The 16,188-nt window shown below is 41.0% G+C and overlaps 1 protein-coding gene across 10 annotated transcripts in view; it reads right to left on the bottom strand.

Moving 5' to 3' along the window:
• The window catches only part of RHOH (ras homolog family member H), a 51,362-nt gene that overhangs the window by 26,952 nt on the left and 8,222 nt on the right, over positions 1–16,188 (bottom strand). For 8 of the 10 annotated variants that reach the window (XM_021100346.1, XM_021100349.1, NM_001244789.1 and 5 more), the window contains 1 exon segment: positions 13,991–14,075. The gene's annotated coding sequence lies outside the window, so the exon portion shown is untranslated. 10 annotated transcript variants of the gene reach the window in all.

The raw sequence follows: 16,188 nt of genomic DNA, 5'->3' as shown, positions 1-16,188 counted from the left end.
TTTTGGTTTTTGTACCATCTACATATGAGTAACCAAACAGCTTGCTAAGTATGAATCAAAATAAAACTACCCCTAGACATCTACCAATGTCTTTCTCGATACTTCGTTTTGCCATTAAAATAATCAACATTAAAGATACTTAAGACACATAACAACCATATAACGGATGGACTTTGTTTAAATACTGAAGTAAATAAGCCAATTATAAAAAGACAACCAGGTAAATATGATTATGGGCTGGATATTAAAAGGTTCCAAAGCATTACTGCTAATATTGTTAGGTGGGTAATGGCTGCATGATGTGTAAGAAAATATTCTTGATTTTAGAAATGCATAGCATATATATGTAAAGTGACATGATGTCTGGAATTTAAAGTACTTCAGCAAAGGGGGAAAGAATACAAAACAAATATGGCACTATCTTGACAACTGTTGAATTTGAGTGATGGACATATGGGGATTTTTAGAAGCATTCAAAATTTTTATAATCAAACAATTTTTTAAAAAAATCACGGAGTTCCCATTGTAGTGCAACGGAAACGAATCTGACTAGTAACCATGAGGTTGTGGGTTCAATTTCTGGCCTCGCTCAGTGGGTTAAGGACCCAGCATTGCCGTGAGCTGTGGTATAGGCTGCAGATGCAGCTCGGATCTGGCGTTGCTGTGGCTGTGGTGCAGTCCAGCAGCTGCAGCTCTGATTAGACCCCCTAGCCTGGGAAATCCATGGAGTTGCCACAAGTGCAGCCCTAAAAGGCAAAAAACAAAAATAAATAAAAAATGAAAAAATCAGCACCTTTACTTCTCCAAAGTTCCATTTTCCCCCAATAAAGTTCTCAATGCCTATTAAAATAGCTTGCCAACAAGCCTAATTATGTATCAGATATCTTCTGCACATCTATTTTTTTCTCATTTGTTCTCCAAAAGGGTTTTTTTCAGTTATTTTTAACTAATGGCTATGGAAGATACTTATACTAAAAAATTCTTTGTTTATCTGAAATTCAGAATCCCACTAGTATCCTGGTCTTTTTCTTTTTCTTTCTTTCTTTTTTTTTTTTTTTTTTTTTTGTCGTTTTAGGGCCACACCTGAGGCATATTGAAGTTCCCGGGCTAGGGGTCGAATTGTAGCTGCAGCTTTTGGACTCCACCACAGCTCACAACAATGCCAGATCCTTAACCCACTGAGCGAGGCCAGGGAGCAAACCCCCATCCTCATGGATACTAGTTGAGTTTGTCACCACTGAGCCACACCGGGAACTCCTGTATCCTGATCTTTTATTTGCTAGATCTAGCAACCCAGCCTTAATCAGGAGTCAGGATATCTGGGTTCGATTTCATCTCTGTCACTGGCCTCACAACCAGGAGCAGACCACTCCCCTCTGGGCGCAGCCTTCATCATGCATAACACAGGAGGGATTCATCCCGGCCCTAAATGTTAGGAAATGTCGATACCACTCTGACTCCAACTCCTCAGTTAGAAATACCTTTTTAGGTTTACACACACCTAAGTAACCTCTTCTCTTCAAGGGAATGTTGAGAGAGAAATTCAGTAAAGCAAAGACAAACTGCCCCCCAAACATCAATCAGGCTGATAAACCAAGCCAGCCAAACACTATACACTGAGCACCTCTACGGAGCCACATCCTAAAGGAGGCACTTCTCTATATGACCTCATTTTATCCTCACTACAATGCCACGTGGTAAATAATGTTATCCCTGCAGAGAGTATTATGCATCACAGGTGTGACGATTGAGATCCGGAGAAATTAAATAACTCGTCCCTGGTTAGCTCCAAAGCCCTGGGCTTTCCACCACACCTCCATGCCTAAAATACCCTCCTGCAGAGAGGGTCAGGAAATGGAAGGCAGAACATAGCTAGTGAGCAGTTTCTAGCTCCTAAATCAGGCCTTAAGATTAGTCTCTTGTGAGTGAATCTCCATTTTAACATAAATGTTAAAACACAAATACTGTGCAGGGGGCTTTGGAACTGCAAAGAGAGCAAAGCGTCCCACCACTTACTGGTTCTCATTTTATCTATTGATATTTATCCATTGTATTCACTATTTAGTTAGCTTTTATGATTGCTTCCCAGATGCACGGCACTGCACTGGACACGGTGGAAGATTTCCCGATCTCCTGGAATTTAGCTGATTGCAGAGCCAAGATACAGACGCTTGAGTCAGGACAAACAAGCAAATTAGGTACAGCTTTTTAATTATTTTTAAAATTTTTTTCTGCGTTTTATGGCCACCCCTGCACCATATGGAAGTTCCCCAGGCTAGGGGTCAAATTGGAGCTGCAGCTGCCAGCCTACACCACAGCTCATAGCAATGCCGGATCCTTAACCCACTGAGCGAGGCCAGGGAGCAAGCCCACGTCCTCATGGATCCTAGTCAGGTTCCCCAACCAAGCCATGAAGGGAACTCCAAATTAGGCACACTTGTCAATGTCATTGGCTCCTTAATTTAATTTATGATATCTGTTAATTTTCTACTCAATATCCGAGCCTCTTTTTTGGTCATTAATAATAGAATCCAATTTTGCTCAGAAGACAGTGTGCAAAGCCTCAGGCAATGCATCATACTTGGCCTAAGCCACTCTTTCTCAACGCTTTTTTTCATTATCATCCTCCTCAGAGCATTTTTCCCCCCATCTTTTTAGGGCTGTACCCAAGGCACAGGGAAGTTCCCAGGCTAGGGATCTAATCAGAGCTGTAGCTGCCGGCCTTCACCACAGCCACAGATCCAAGCCTCATCTGGGACTACACCAAGGCTCACGGCATTGCAGGATCCTTAACCCACTGAGTGAGTGAGGCCAGGGATCGAACTTGCGTCCTCATGGATACTAATCAGGTTCATTACCACTGAGCCAGGAAGGGAACTCCTCAGAGCACTTTTCGACACTTTTTTCCTAATCACTCCACCCAGGAAAGTTGAATACACATCTGTTGATGGATTGTATGTATACCTGTTCTTTATGCATCAGCAAGATCTTTTTTCTGCCTCTCCTCCCCACTATTAAACACTATTCTCCCACATCCGCCCTCACCCCATCCCTACCCTCAGCCCATTTACCACTTTCCTCCCTCTCCCTCTCTGTTGGGAAGAGGTGGTCCAAGGCAGTTATAATGATTCCTTACCTTTCTCACAGCTTGGCCGGCCATGCAACCCAGTTCTAGCAAAGGCACAGAAGTTGCTATCTGTATAGGAGGTCTCTGGGAAAATTCTTGTTTTCCTAGAAAAAGCCACAGCCACGGCCAGGTCAGCGGCCTCCCTTCCACCCCCACCCAGCGCCACGCTTCTCGAGGGAAGCGCAAGGCTCAAAGCCACAGCAGCCTTCTTGCCACCATGAGGAAGGTCATAGGAACTGCAGGGGCAGGATCACTGAGCCACGGAACCAGTGGCAGGAACGAAGGCCTCCAGACTCCTTGTGTGGGAGAAAAGAATCTGGATTCTTTTTATGAGTTCCTGCTAGGTTTTGTATACCTTGGAGCTGAAAGCATTGCTAACTGATCCGTTGTCTTTCTCATGAACAACAGCTTATCTGACAGATCATGAATTATCGTTAAATCAAAGCCCAGAGAGAAGCACAAACAAAAACAAACCAAAATTTGATCTCAGGTGTTATACAATCAAAAAGGAGATTTCACTCGTTATAAAAGGAAAATGGGAGTTCCCACTGTAGCCCTGCAGAAATGAACCCGACTAGTATCCATGAGGATATGGGTTTGATCCCTGGCCTAGCTCAGTGGGTTAAGGATCCGGCGTTGCCATGAGCTGTGGTGTAAGTCACAGACACAGCTTGGATCCTGCGTTGCTGTGGCTCTGGTGTAGGCTGGCAGCTTCAACTTCTAGCTAAAGTACCCTAGCCTGGGAACTTCCATATGCCGTGGGAGTTGGCCTAAAAAAAAAAAAAAAAGGAAAAAAGAAAAAAAAAAAAAAAAGAAAAGGAAAATGTTCTCCTTCACTAAATTAATCAACTTTTCAAATAATTCAACTAATGTATTCCAACTAATATTTGGCATTTGAAACTAACAAACTTTAGCATATAGAAAAACAGCCATAAAAGGCTACAAGAGAATTTCCCTACTTTATGCCAAAATGAATACATTATGATTTGCCTAGCAGCTTTCAAAATATTTGAAAGTCAATCATTTCTAAGTTAAACATTAAAGATGCATATGGAATATGTGCTTCTTAAAGGATCCCTTTGGGAATCTTTCCACATGTTAAGAATTTTAGATGATCATCTATATTCATCATTTGAATATTTTATATTTTACCTAAATTCTGATACTAGCTAAAGCTAATTCTCTCTTATTTTAAAAACATAAACTACACACACGCCTATTAGTAACTCTAGTGTTTCTCATTAAAAGTGATTTTCTACAGCTTATCAAAGTTCAAGATAAAAGAAACTCAAGATCCCTTTAAATCTAAAGATCCTCTAAATCTTAAAATATAAAATTTAATTATAGGCTTGGGCTTACAAGCATTACATTTTATTCAAAATGCCAAAATAATGATCATATCAACATCATTGTACTAGTTGCATTAACCTCACACCACAAATTGACTTTCTTTTAACAAGGACTTTTGACTTTTTTATTATAAAAATAATACATGCAAACCACAGAAAATACAGGAAAAATAAAAATTATTTTAAAAATCATATGTAATCTTATCATACACTAGATGATAACTTTTAATATATTGGTTTATCTACCCTTATATTCTGAATTCATGTGTAAAAAAACATATAGGCCTTTTAAAATAAAAACAAATAATTTTGTCCTCTGATTTTTCTCACTTATTAAACATCATCTAGAAATTATCTTAATGAATACTTAATAGGCTGAAATACAATTTATTAATCATACCTTTCTGTTGGACTTTTTTTTTTTTTTTTGGCTTTTTTAGGGCCACACCCACGGCATATTCAATCCCAGGCTAGGCGTTGAATCGGAGCTACAGCTGCCTGCCTACCTCACGGCCACAGCAACGAAAGATCCCAACCGAGTCTGCGACCTATACACCACAGCTCACAGCAACACCAGATCCTTAACCCACTGGCAAGGCCAGGGATCGAACCGGCAACCTCATGGTTCCTAGTCAGATTCGTTTCCACTGTGCTATGACGGGAACTCCTTTGTTGGACATTTTAGATGATTTTTAGATTTTTCTATTATTAAAAAATCACTCTGATGAAAAGTTTTCCTTTTATAATAAAACAGTGTATTTTTAGGAATAGTTATAACTAGACACAGGATATGGACATTTAAAGGTTATTCATTCATACTGCTCAGCTACTCGCATATGGAGCGATGAGAAGAAGGGATCATCAGACCCCTTTTTTTCCTGACTGGTGATTTTGTTTATAAACTGTACTTTGGCCAATATTTTACAAGAAACGAAAACTTGATAATAATTTACAAGTTCTTGATCAAACTCTAAAAGACATGAAGGCAAGGGAATTTGTTATTTATCCTACGTTTATTCTAATAATGAACTTGTTAAAGGTCTAGTATTCAAGAAGAGTTGAACACTCTCAAAGGTAGCAGAAAAAAAAGTAATTATAATTGGTAGATAAAATAATGAGCTACATACCTGTTGAGAAATAAGATTAGTCATGACCAACTATATATAAAGGAAGGAGCACTAACATTTAAACTCCAAGTAGCAGGAATACATGTAGGACAAATGTTAAAGTATGATCATCTCAACCTTCTAAATAAATCTGAGGAACTTTAAGATAACATAACTTCATAAGGTTGACTGGTCACAGGTCGAAAAAAATTTGAAAATGCGCGTAAGCTGCGAATGCTGGTGAATTTTTTTCATTGCACAATCTAGTTTCTAAACTGAAAGCCACAAGAGTCTAGGCCTGTTGGAAGAGAAACTTTTGTTTTTCCTTCCATAGCGGTGTCTGTGGGGTCTTTCCTGAATGACATGTCAAATGGGTAACTCTTGGGGAAATCCACAACTATCGGTTTGAGTTTTGAAATTTTGGTCCCAATTTTACATAGAACTTCCCTGCTACCATGTCAAAACTGTCTGTGTATTTTCATGGCTCTAGAATTTAATGGAGACATGGCCATAAAAGTCACTTTTCCTGAGATGTAGAGGAAGAAAAGACAGCTGTGGGACTCAGAAAAGATATCATAGTTGCTTGCTGCCCTTCATTAATTCAAACGATCCATTTAAGCATCAGCTATATTTCTATTATAGAAAGAAGCAATGTTTACTTTAAGCTTCTTTCTATAGATTCTGCACATTTTGGAGGGAAAGCACTAGCATGATGGTGTATTCAATACATAAAAACTTAAATACTCATAAATAAAATTATACACACCTCTTTAGGTTAAAAGGCATATGCGACATTTGTTACAATAAGCATGTATGACTACTACATTTTTAAAGTCAAAATCATTACAGATATTTCTATGATATCATCAGCTATTCTGTGTACGAGAATATAGTGACAATATCATTTTAGTAAATATAGGAAATTGTGGTACTGTCAACATGTAAGGTTTTTTCTGCCTTTTCCCCTCCCATTTCCTGTATGTACGTCCAACACCCTCTTCTACAGCCTCATCACAGCCAGAGGAAGAGAGAGAGAAACACTGACATAAATGAAGACAAGTTACTGCCCAAAGTTATAAGAGCTTGAAGAAAATCAGATTTTAGCCCCCAAAAGTATAATACCCAAGGGGATTTCTAGACCCTTTAAGGGTTTTTGAGGACATTTAAATGTGAATCCAAATATATGGCTTCCCTTTTCCCTGTTAGAGGAAATAATCACAGGCAGCCTTACACCACTCAGTCGTGGTTGAGCTTATTTCAGCCCAAGATTGGAACAAAAACAGGCAGGATTTTTGGTGGCAATTAAGAAAATGGCTCATGATAAGATATGTGTATTAAGAAGAGCTGGAGGTGTTCCCATTGTGGCTCAGCAGGTTAAGAATAGGACTAGTGTCTGTGAGGATATGCAAGTTCAAACCCCAGCCTCGCTCAGTGGGTGAAGGATCCAGCGTCTCCGAAAGCTGCGGTGGAGGTCATAGATGTGGCTCGGATCTGACGTTGCTGTGGCTGCAGCAACGATTTGACCCCTAGCCTGGGAACTTCCATATGCCACGGCTGCAGCGCTTAAAAAAGAAGGGCTTGATGGAGTTCCCGTCATGGCTCAGTGGTTAACGAATCCAACTAAGAACAATGAGGTTGCAGGTTCAATTCCTGGCCTTGCTCAGTGGGTTAAGGATCTGGCGTTTCCGTAAGCTGTGGTGTAGGTCGAAGATGAGGCTCAGATGTGGCATTGCTGTGGCTCTGGCATAGACCGGTAGCAACGGCTCAAATTGGACCCCTAGCCCAGGAACCTCCATATGCCGCAGGTGTGGCCCTAGAAAAAGACAAAAAAAAAAAAAAAAAAAAAAAAAAGAAGTGCTTGATAAGGCGACAGCTGGAATAGCACTGGGGGAAGCAAAGGAAAAGTAGGGATCCTGCCCACGAGAAAGTCCTCTGAAAGAAGGAAAGCATCAAGGAAGAGAGACACACCAGTCGGTTCCCCACATCAGCAACTAGGCTGCTGGGTACAAGGCTGAAGCAGAGGAATCAACCTCCAGGAGAAAAGAGGGGTGAAGGGTTTGCCACTGTCCTTTGGTGAACATGGGTCCTTCTGCTGTATGGGCTGTAACCGAGGATTCCATGATGCAGTATTATTATTTAAATGCCTTTGATGTGTTAAATTAAAATACACTGAATACTTTGAAAAACACATTCAATCGAAATTGACAAGAGACCTAGTCATGGGTGTACAATAACACAAATGGTTGTCAAAGGTGAGGTAGCCTTGAATATATGTGTTATAGATTTTCCTTTTCTACCTCAAAGAAAGATGTATAATCCTTACACTGTGCCTGACGCATATTTCACAATTTAAGAAAAATTTTACTGTAGTTGATTTACAATGTTGTGTTAATTTCTGCTGTATAGCAAAGTGACCTAGTCATACATATACATATTCTTTTTCTTATATTCCATCATGTTCTATGCCAAGAGATTGAATATAATTGCCTGTGCTACACTAGTAGGAATATTTCACAGTTTTTTAGCCAGTTGTTCATACTTTTTCTCTGGAGGGTTCAAGATGTATTTCCTCTCCCCGTTCTGGATCTCACCCCACCCTATTAACATGACATGATAATATGGTTTTATCACTTTCAACACAGTTGGCTAATTCAAACAGACAGTTTGGAGTGAATCTCTATACCCTGCCTAAGCCCCCATCACCATCCAGTTGGACAGAAGATTAACAAAGGCATGAACTTTCCATCAAAAACAGCCAGTTCCCAAAATTGCAAGTCAAGTACCCACGAGCGGAAGAAGGCCAACAGGCCTTCCGTGGTCTAAACACTACACAGGAAAAGGACTATCTCCAAAGTCATCAGGACCCAAACAGATGTTCAGCTTCAGAGAGGAAAACCAACATTTTACACCCAGAAGCAAGCACATCACACACCAGCTATGCCTGTGGCCTCTCAAAGCAGCCCGGCTGGGTAGCCAGTAGCAAGTCCACTCACTACACTCAGGAGTTGGCCCCACTGGTATTTACAACCTGTCTGCATTTCTTGTGCCAACTAGGCACCACATGACAGTAAATAAGACATTAAAGTAGAATCTTAGAGACTCTTTGCCCAGAGGGGAACTGATCCTGGCTTCATGTAATTCTGAATTCAGAATCAAGGACTTAGAACATTGGTCATATATACTCTGGGGGTTTTTGTTTTGTTTTGTTCTGCTTTTTGTTTTGGGGTTTTTGGTTGGTTGGTTTGTTTTCATTTTCGTTTTTTTGCTGCCCCAAGGCGCTTGGAGTTCCCAGGCCAGGGATCAGATCCAAGCTACCCTTGGCAATGCTGGATCCTTAACCCACTGTGTCAGATGGGGGATAGAACCTGTGACCAGAGACACTGCCAATCCACTTGTACCACAATGGCAACTCCAGTCATATATACTCTGAAAAGAATCAGTTCCAGCCCTGTATGTTTAAGCAACTTAAGGATCCAGTGCCATAAAACTGCGCATACACCTGGCATCTTGTCCTCATTTTAACCAACTCGAGAGTCAACATTTCTCTCTAGCAGTTAAATCTACATCAGCAATAACCAGAATTTTCTCCACCTCCACAAGGTGTCCTATGCTTGTGGGACAACAAAACAAAATATATAAGCTCAGGAGAATACACAGTGCTGTCTTCAGAAAGCCTTTGGGCCTTAGCATATGATAATGTCACATTAAAGGAGGAAAGAAGGTCTAATGTTTGGTGAGATGTAGTCCTTTACAGAGTCCATATACATATTACCTCTGAGGCAGAATTTCTTAACACAAGGCCTCTGGACCACTGAGTTCCGTGGATGTGCTCTAGAGTATCCATAAATCTCCCAAAAGTCTATGGCAAATGCACGTGCTTTTTCTCAAGGAGAAGATCTTTGGTTCTCATCAGATTCTCAAAGGACCAAAAAAGTGATTAGGAAACATCGCTCTAAAGTGTAAGCCAACTGGTCCAGGGAAAACCCTGATCCGTGGGGAATAGGACAGTCAGCAGGTGCTTGAGGAAGAAGGTCTGACCTCAGGTGCGAAACCCTTGCACATCCAACAGCCCCTGAGTTGTGCCTCCGACGCTTAGAAAGGTTGTTTATTTGTCCTTGCTTTATTATGTTACATCCCATGACACTAGTGTCCTGATGAGAGGGAGGATGAAATCTTTTTTAAAGTTAAAGAACCTTCTATGTAAAGTTGGAGGAACCCAAGATATTAAAGGCAATTTGAGAGCTTATTAGTCTCACCGAAGTTCTAAAGCCAGGTGAAGAAGATAACCTTAGTACCATGGCTCCCGATAGCGCTCTGTTGTTTACTTCAATATGTTTATTTGTGATACCCACATTGCTGTTACAGCACATGTCTGACGGTTATTACTGCATTGAGCAATATGTATATGGACTCTGTGTAAAGGACTACATCTCACCAAACATCAGACCTTCTTTCTTCCTTTAATGTGACATTATCATATGCTAAGGCCCAAAGGCTTTCTGAACACAGCACTGCGTATTCTACTGAGCTTATATTTTTGTTTTGAAATCATGAATAATTCTACCTTAATTATCTTTGACCAAAAGAAGGATAATTCTGGAAAGAAATTTCGTGTTCTAACAGAAAACTTAGCGAACTTTGTGAGTTATTAGACTCTGGTCCTGTTCATTACCTGAAACACATTTTGTCAGTCCTTACCAAATTTTCAGTTGTTCTAATATCTTTCAGTATCTGGCTATAGCTCTCTAAACTAACATTTCTAATTTTTCTCTCAAACTCCTAACTTGGCATCACTACTCAGGTTTATTATTTTTTTAACACTCACTGTTTGTTTGTTTGTTTGTTTTTAGTCATGCCTGTGGCATGCAAAAGTTCCCCAGCCAGGGATCAAACCATAGAAGTGACAATGCCGATCCTTAAACTGCTGAGCCACAGGGGAACTCCTGCTCAGGTTTATTCTTTTTTTTTTTTTTTTTTTTTTTTGTCTTTTTAGGGCCCAACCCACAGCATGTGGAGGTTCCCAGGCTAGGGATCTAATCAGAGCTGTGGCCTCTGGCCTATACCACAACCACAGCAACACGGGATCCGTGCCACATCTTCAACCTACACCACAGCTCACGGCAACGCTGGATCCCTAATCTGCTGAGCAAGGCCAGGGATTGAACCTGCATCCTCATGGATGCTAGTCAGATTCGTTTCCACTGAGCCACCACAGGAACTCCTCGGGTTTATTCTTGATTACCACCTCCCAATGATTTGAAAAAGAGCACTCATGGGTCCCAGACTTTCCTGCTGACTATTTTTCTCTGTGCTTCCCCTTTATAGTTCCCCTGTTCACAGTTCACAGTTCCCCTACTTTCAGTTGGTCTGAATTCCTGACAGAAGTTACTTAACTGTGGAAGGGAATTTTGTGGCACAAACTATGGTCCCATTTAAGGAGTATCTGAAGTACAGCCTCCTGTTTTTAGTTTGTTTCTATAGATCTAACACAGTAATTTGTCCCTTCTGGGCTTTCTCTGTTGTCACATGTCTCTTATACCATAAGCTCTTGGATCTTAAGCCTCAAGCTAACAGGCTCACCCTCCAACACACACACACACACACACACACACACACACACACACCACACACACACACACACACACACACACATTCCCTGGGCCAACCGAAACTATTACCTTTAGTCTATTGGCATTTCTCAAAGTATGATCTGCAGACCATTTGTGTATTCATGAGGTGGGGGGACTTGTTTTAAAAAATGCATATTCCTGCCAACCCCAAGACCAACTGGATCAGAAGCCATGGACCTGGAACCTAGGAAGCTGTTTTTGTTAACACGTTCCCCCATCCATCCAGGCGACTCTAAAACATGCTGAAATTCAAGTATCCACGATTTCTTTTCTTTTCCTTTCTTTTTTCTTTTTTTTTTGCTTTTTAGGCCCACACCCATGGCATATGGAAGTTCCCAGGCTGGGAAACTACAGCTGCTGGCCTACTCCACAGCCACAGCAGTTCAGGATCCAAGCCGTGTCTGCGACTTACACCAAGGCTCATGGCAACACCAGATCCTTAACCCACTGAGCAGAGGCCAGGCATTGAACCCATATCCTCGTGGATCCTAGTCGGGTCTGTTAACCGCTGAGCCACAAAGGGAACTCCGAAGCATCCATGATTAAGAAGAACCATTTTCTCTCTGGTTTGAGCCCTCTTGTTTTGAGATCCAAACTGCACTGTTTTCACATCCATCTTGTTCACCTCTGAGATCAGCATCTCCCTGCCTCTTACGAAGAAATGTTCTTTCCTCTCTCAGGCTTTTGGTGGTAGCTTTTCTCTGGCCTCATTCTCAGACTCCGCTGTCTACATTAGCAAGTCGGCCTTACTCAGCCAGTCATGTCTTTCTTCCTGAGCCACCCTAACTAACCTCCTTGGCATCCCCCACTCCACATAGTCTGGATCCTCCATTCCTCTACAGTACCCTGCCTGGGGATTCACAGTACCTATTTGCAAGTTAAAAGCAAGCCCACCTGGTCCACAGCCTTCCCCTTAAATATCAGAACTACCTAAGACCACTTACTCACAGACTTTCTCCACATTTTTAAATACACACACACCACTACTACAATACATGAAGTAAAAAACAAAATTCTACTATTTCACCATTTCTAACACACCAAAGGCTTTCATTTTTTTTACACTCACATTTAATCCTCATTCATACCAAACCAGAATGTAAGTAAATTTTTAATCCTGATTTTCTAATTTAACACCATAATTAACTACCATATGTTTTCATAGCTACCGTAACTATGACCTTTAATGTCTATAAAATATTCCGTGGTGTTAGTGCTGCCAGATCACTTTTGCTGAATATTGAGGTTATTTTCAGATTTTTCTCTTATAAGAAGACTACAGTGAACATGTTCGTATGCATTATTTTTTCCTTCTTCGAATTATTTAGGGTAAATTCCCAGAGGTAGAATTAATGGATCAAAATGTATGAGCATTTTAATGGCTCTTGATACATATTGTCAGGTGGTCATGACTGTGTTTTACATATTTCCTCGCTGGGACACTGGTAAAGATTTATTTAACAGGCTTTCCTCAAAAAAAAAAAAAAAAAAAAAAGTGGAAAGAAATACTCCTAATACTGGCCTCTGATGGCCAGTTTTAAGTTACAAACGTGACATCTCCAAATGCAGAGTTGGAAAGAAATATTTACTAGCATGCATTATGCAATATTTCTGACACATAGAGAAACTGGAGTAAAGAACTTTAAGAGCATAGAGAAGAGTAAAATGGTAAATAATTAGGGATTAATGAGTTTTGAGTATTACCTTTGTTTTTAATAAAATGTATTTAACCATGATTTACGAAATTTCATTTTTAATCGTGACTGTTTAACAACCGACTTGCGAAATTTCTGGAACTATTCCATTCAGCTATTGCAAGCAAGTACAAGCAGACTCCCATATACCACTGCATATATTTCCCTTGATGTTTTGGAAAAGCACGTCCTTTTTTTTTTTTTTTTTTTTTTACCCACTGCAGCTACTGAAAATTCACCTTATTCCATCTGTGCCACAAACAATAACCCTGCTTTTAGGTTAGCAGATTATGATAACGCATAATGAATAGAACATATTACACAAAGATAGAGCAAGAGGTCTATCTGGGTCAATTAATTCTGCCCACCCTCCCCCACTTCAGACAATACTCTCTTCGTGCATTCCTTTTACTCGTGTTTTTCCCTGGGTCACTTATAAAACTACTCAATCACTTATTTTCTCAAACAGTGACTGGCTGGATGACAAGACGCAGTTCTCAGGGCAGATGTGATGAGAACCATAATACTGCATGTTACTCAACCATGGTCTACGTCCTTGGTTTTCTTTTCTACGAAATGGGGAAGAGGTCAGTGCTGACTTCAGTTTTACAAGAAACTAAAAGGTAATGATAAGAAGACTCTAACTTAGGCTCTAAGAAGCAATCTCCTGTCCACAAGGCTTCGAAAGTTTCTTCCAGGAGTCATTCATTAGTTTTCTGTTTCACTGGGAAGGAGAACTGAGTGATTGGGCACTTTCTCCTCTGAAAACGAATTCCCCTCTGAAAAACGAATTCCCCTCCTTAGGCTTTCCCTGAGTGCCACACTGAAGAGGCTATTTTGGCTGTTGTGTGTTTTTTTTGAAGAAGCTCTTTTTGCATTAAACGCTTCAGTGTTTCCAGTGGCGCCTTACATTTGCATGTGAAAATGTAAATAGGGTTGACAAAAAACGCTCAACAGGCTCAGGTCCCATCCCAGAAATTCTCCCAAGAGATCATTTCAAAACAAAGGAAAATGTTTTGGGGTGACGATTGTTCACAGTAGAGGGACAATCATTTCACCTCATTTCAGCACCTACTCAACTTACCATCTCGGTGCTTGGGGCCCTCGGAGGAGAGTTCTGGAGGAATGGCTCCCAAACGCTCATCGACTGACAACTGTCTCCAAGTCACCTGGGGGAAAAAAAAAATTATATTTTTTTCTCACACAGATTCCTGAACACCCTCCAGGGCTGAGGTGGGATACCTGAGAATTGCTATGTTTGAAAAACAGCCCAAAGGGTTTTGATGGCCAGCCAGCCTGAGGAACTGGGATTCCAGGCCAGAACTAGACACATCAAACCATCTCCGAACAGTGGACCGTATCTGGGGAACAGTATGATGCATCTTAGGCCAGGTGGCAAGAAGTGGTTCAGGGCATTCAAGCAGCTGTTGGAGCCGGATGACTGAAGAGCCACAGAGGAGGAGCCTTCATTCTGGCCCCTTCCAGCTCCTTCTATTCACCCTTCTCAGCTCGGTCACCGCCTTGCTCTCACTGCCTGTCCCAGCACTCGGTTTCTGTCAGGCTGCCTTCCAGCACATTCCACTTGGGTATCCCATCCTGACTTGTGTCCCCGCCCCCTTTCCATACACAAAGCCCCCACATTTCTCCCTTAGGATTTAGTGGGGCTCTAGAAAGAAAAATAATATTGTGATTTGACCAAAGTAACCTACACGTACAACTGAGAGTCCCCTGTGTGATGGACATAATTGTGCTTTTATTTTTTTTTAATTTTTTTTATTTTTATTTTTTTTGTCCTTTTGCCATTTCTAGGGCCACTCCCGAGGCATATGGAGATTCCCAGGCTAGGGGTCCAGTCGGAGCTGTAGCTGCCGGCCTACACCACAGCCACAGCAAGGCTGCATCTGAGCTGCGTCTGCGAACTACACCACAGCTCCTGGCAACGCTGGATCCTTAACCCACTGAGCAAGGCCTGCAACCTCATGGTTCCTAGTCAGATTCGTTAACCACTGTGCCACAACAGGAACTCCCCATAATTGCACTTTTAAAAATCACTTACTAGCCCCAAAGAATCTCTGATCTAGAGAGTGGAATGGGAAAGCAGAATGATTTTTAATCTTGGCTTTCATCCAGACCCAAGCATCCAGAACCCAGATAAGCACTTGGGGCACTCTGGTCAAATGGTCCCAATTCCTAAACAGAAGTGGATTTTTAGCTGTGTCTTGTTAGCCACTAAAATTAAAATATGTCATAGAGCATTTTACTTAAACTGGCCAAGGAAGAAGAGTCGCCCTCTTGCCTCTAATTCCACATACTCTATAATTCCACCCAAAGCATTCCGAGAGCATCAGGCACAGAGGCCCATGAATAACAGCCATCACTCGGAGAGTTAGCTTAGTCTCAGAATTTGCTATGAAAACGCTTATGAGAGATCAGCTTTTAATCTCATTTCCCTTTTCTCATATATATTACCACTATAAAACATCTCACCCTGTGCCTAGTCTCTTCTTGGTGCTTAAAAAATCTTAATTCCCAGTCTCTATTTATCACTCCACTTTCCTTGGAGAGGAATACTGGCATTTAAAAAGTTACTTTAGAGATATCTTGTTCCTGTGCCCAGGATCCTACTATCTTCATTTTAGTGTCCAGCCTTGATTAGAACCGTAGTAGTTACATTTACTGAAAGTTTATCTGAATTCCAGGCCCAAGGCTAAATGCTTTACATATTTTTATCTCACTTATCCCTGCAACAACCCTCTGAAGCAGGTGTTTTCAGTTATTAATAGAGCCACTTTACAGATTTTTTTTTTTAATCTGAGGATTGAAAAAGTAAAGGAAAATATCCAAAGTTCTCATAGATCAGAAGCAACAGCACAGGATTCAACACAAGGCAATCTGGGTTCTTCTTCACCACACTGTACTTTTGTTATTATGTGGATGCAGCTATTTCACAGTCCAGGAACAGTCTGCATCATTAGGAAAAGAGCAGCAGATCCACATCCTCTCATTCAGACACACAAAGGAAGTAACCTATAGCTCATGGGATTTGGGGTCTGGCTTTTGAAGAACGGAGACATGCTTGTCATCTGTCAAAACCTGGCTTCCCAAGAGGAAGGCGGCTTTAATTGCTGAATGATTGAAGGGCCTCCTTAAAACGCTGGGACCAGAAATGGAGGTCTTACAGGTACCCCAAGCCACACAAACCTTTCTCTGCATACATAATGTACGAGATATTATTTATAATGACATTATTTATAATGAAATTATATATTATATATATATAAT

This window comes from Sus scrofa, chromosome 8 (assembly GCF_000003025.6).
Source record: "Sus scrofa isolate TJ Tabasco breed Duroc chromosome 8, Sscrofa11.1, whole genome shotgun sequence".
Taxonomy (NCBI): Eukaryota; Metazoa; Chordata; class Mammalia; order Artiodactyla; family Suidae; genus Sus; species Sus scrofa.
Note: the sequence above shows the minus strand (reverse complement) of the source record. Positions and strands in the feature narration are given on the sequence as shown.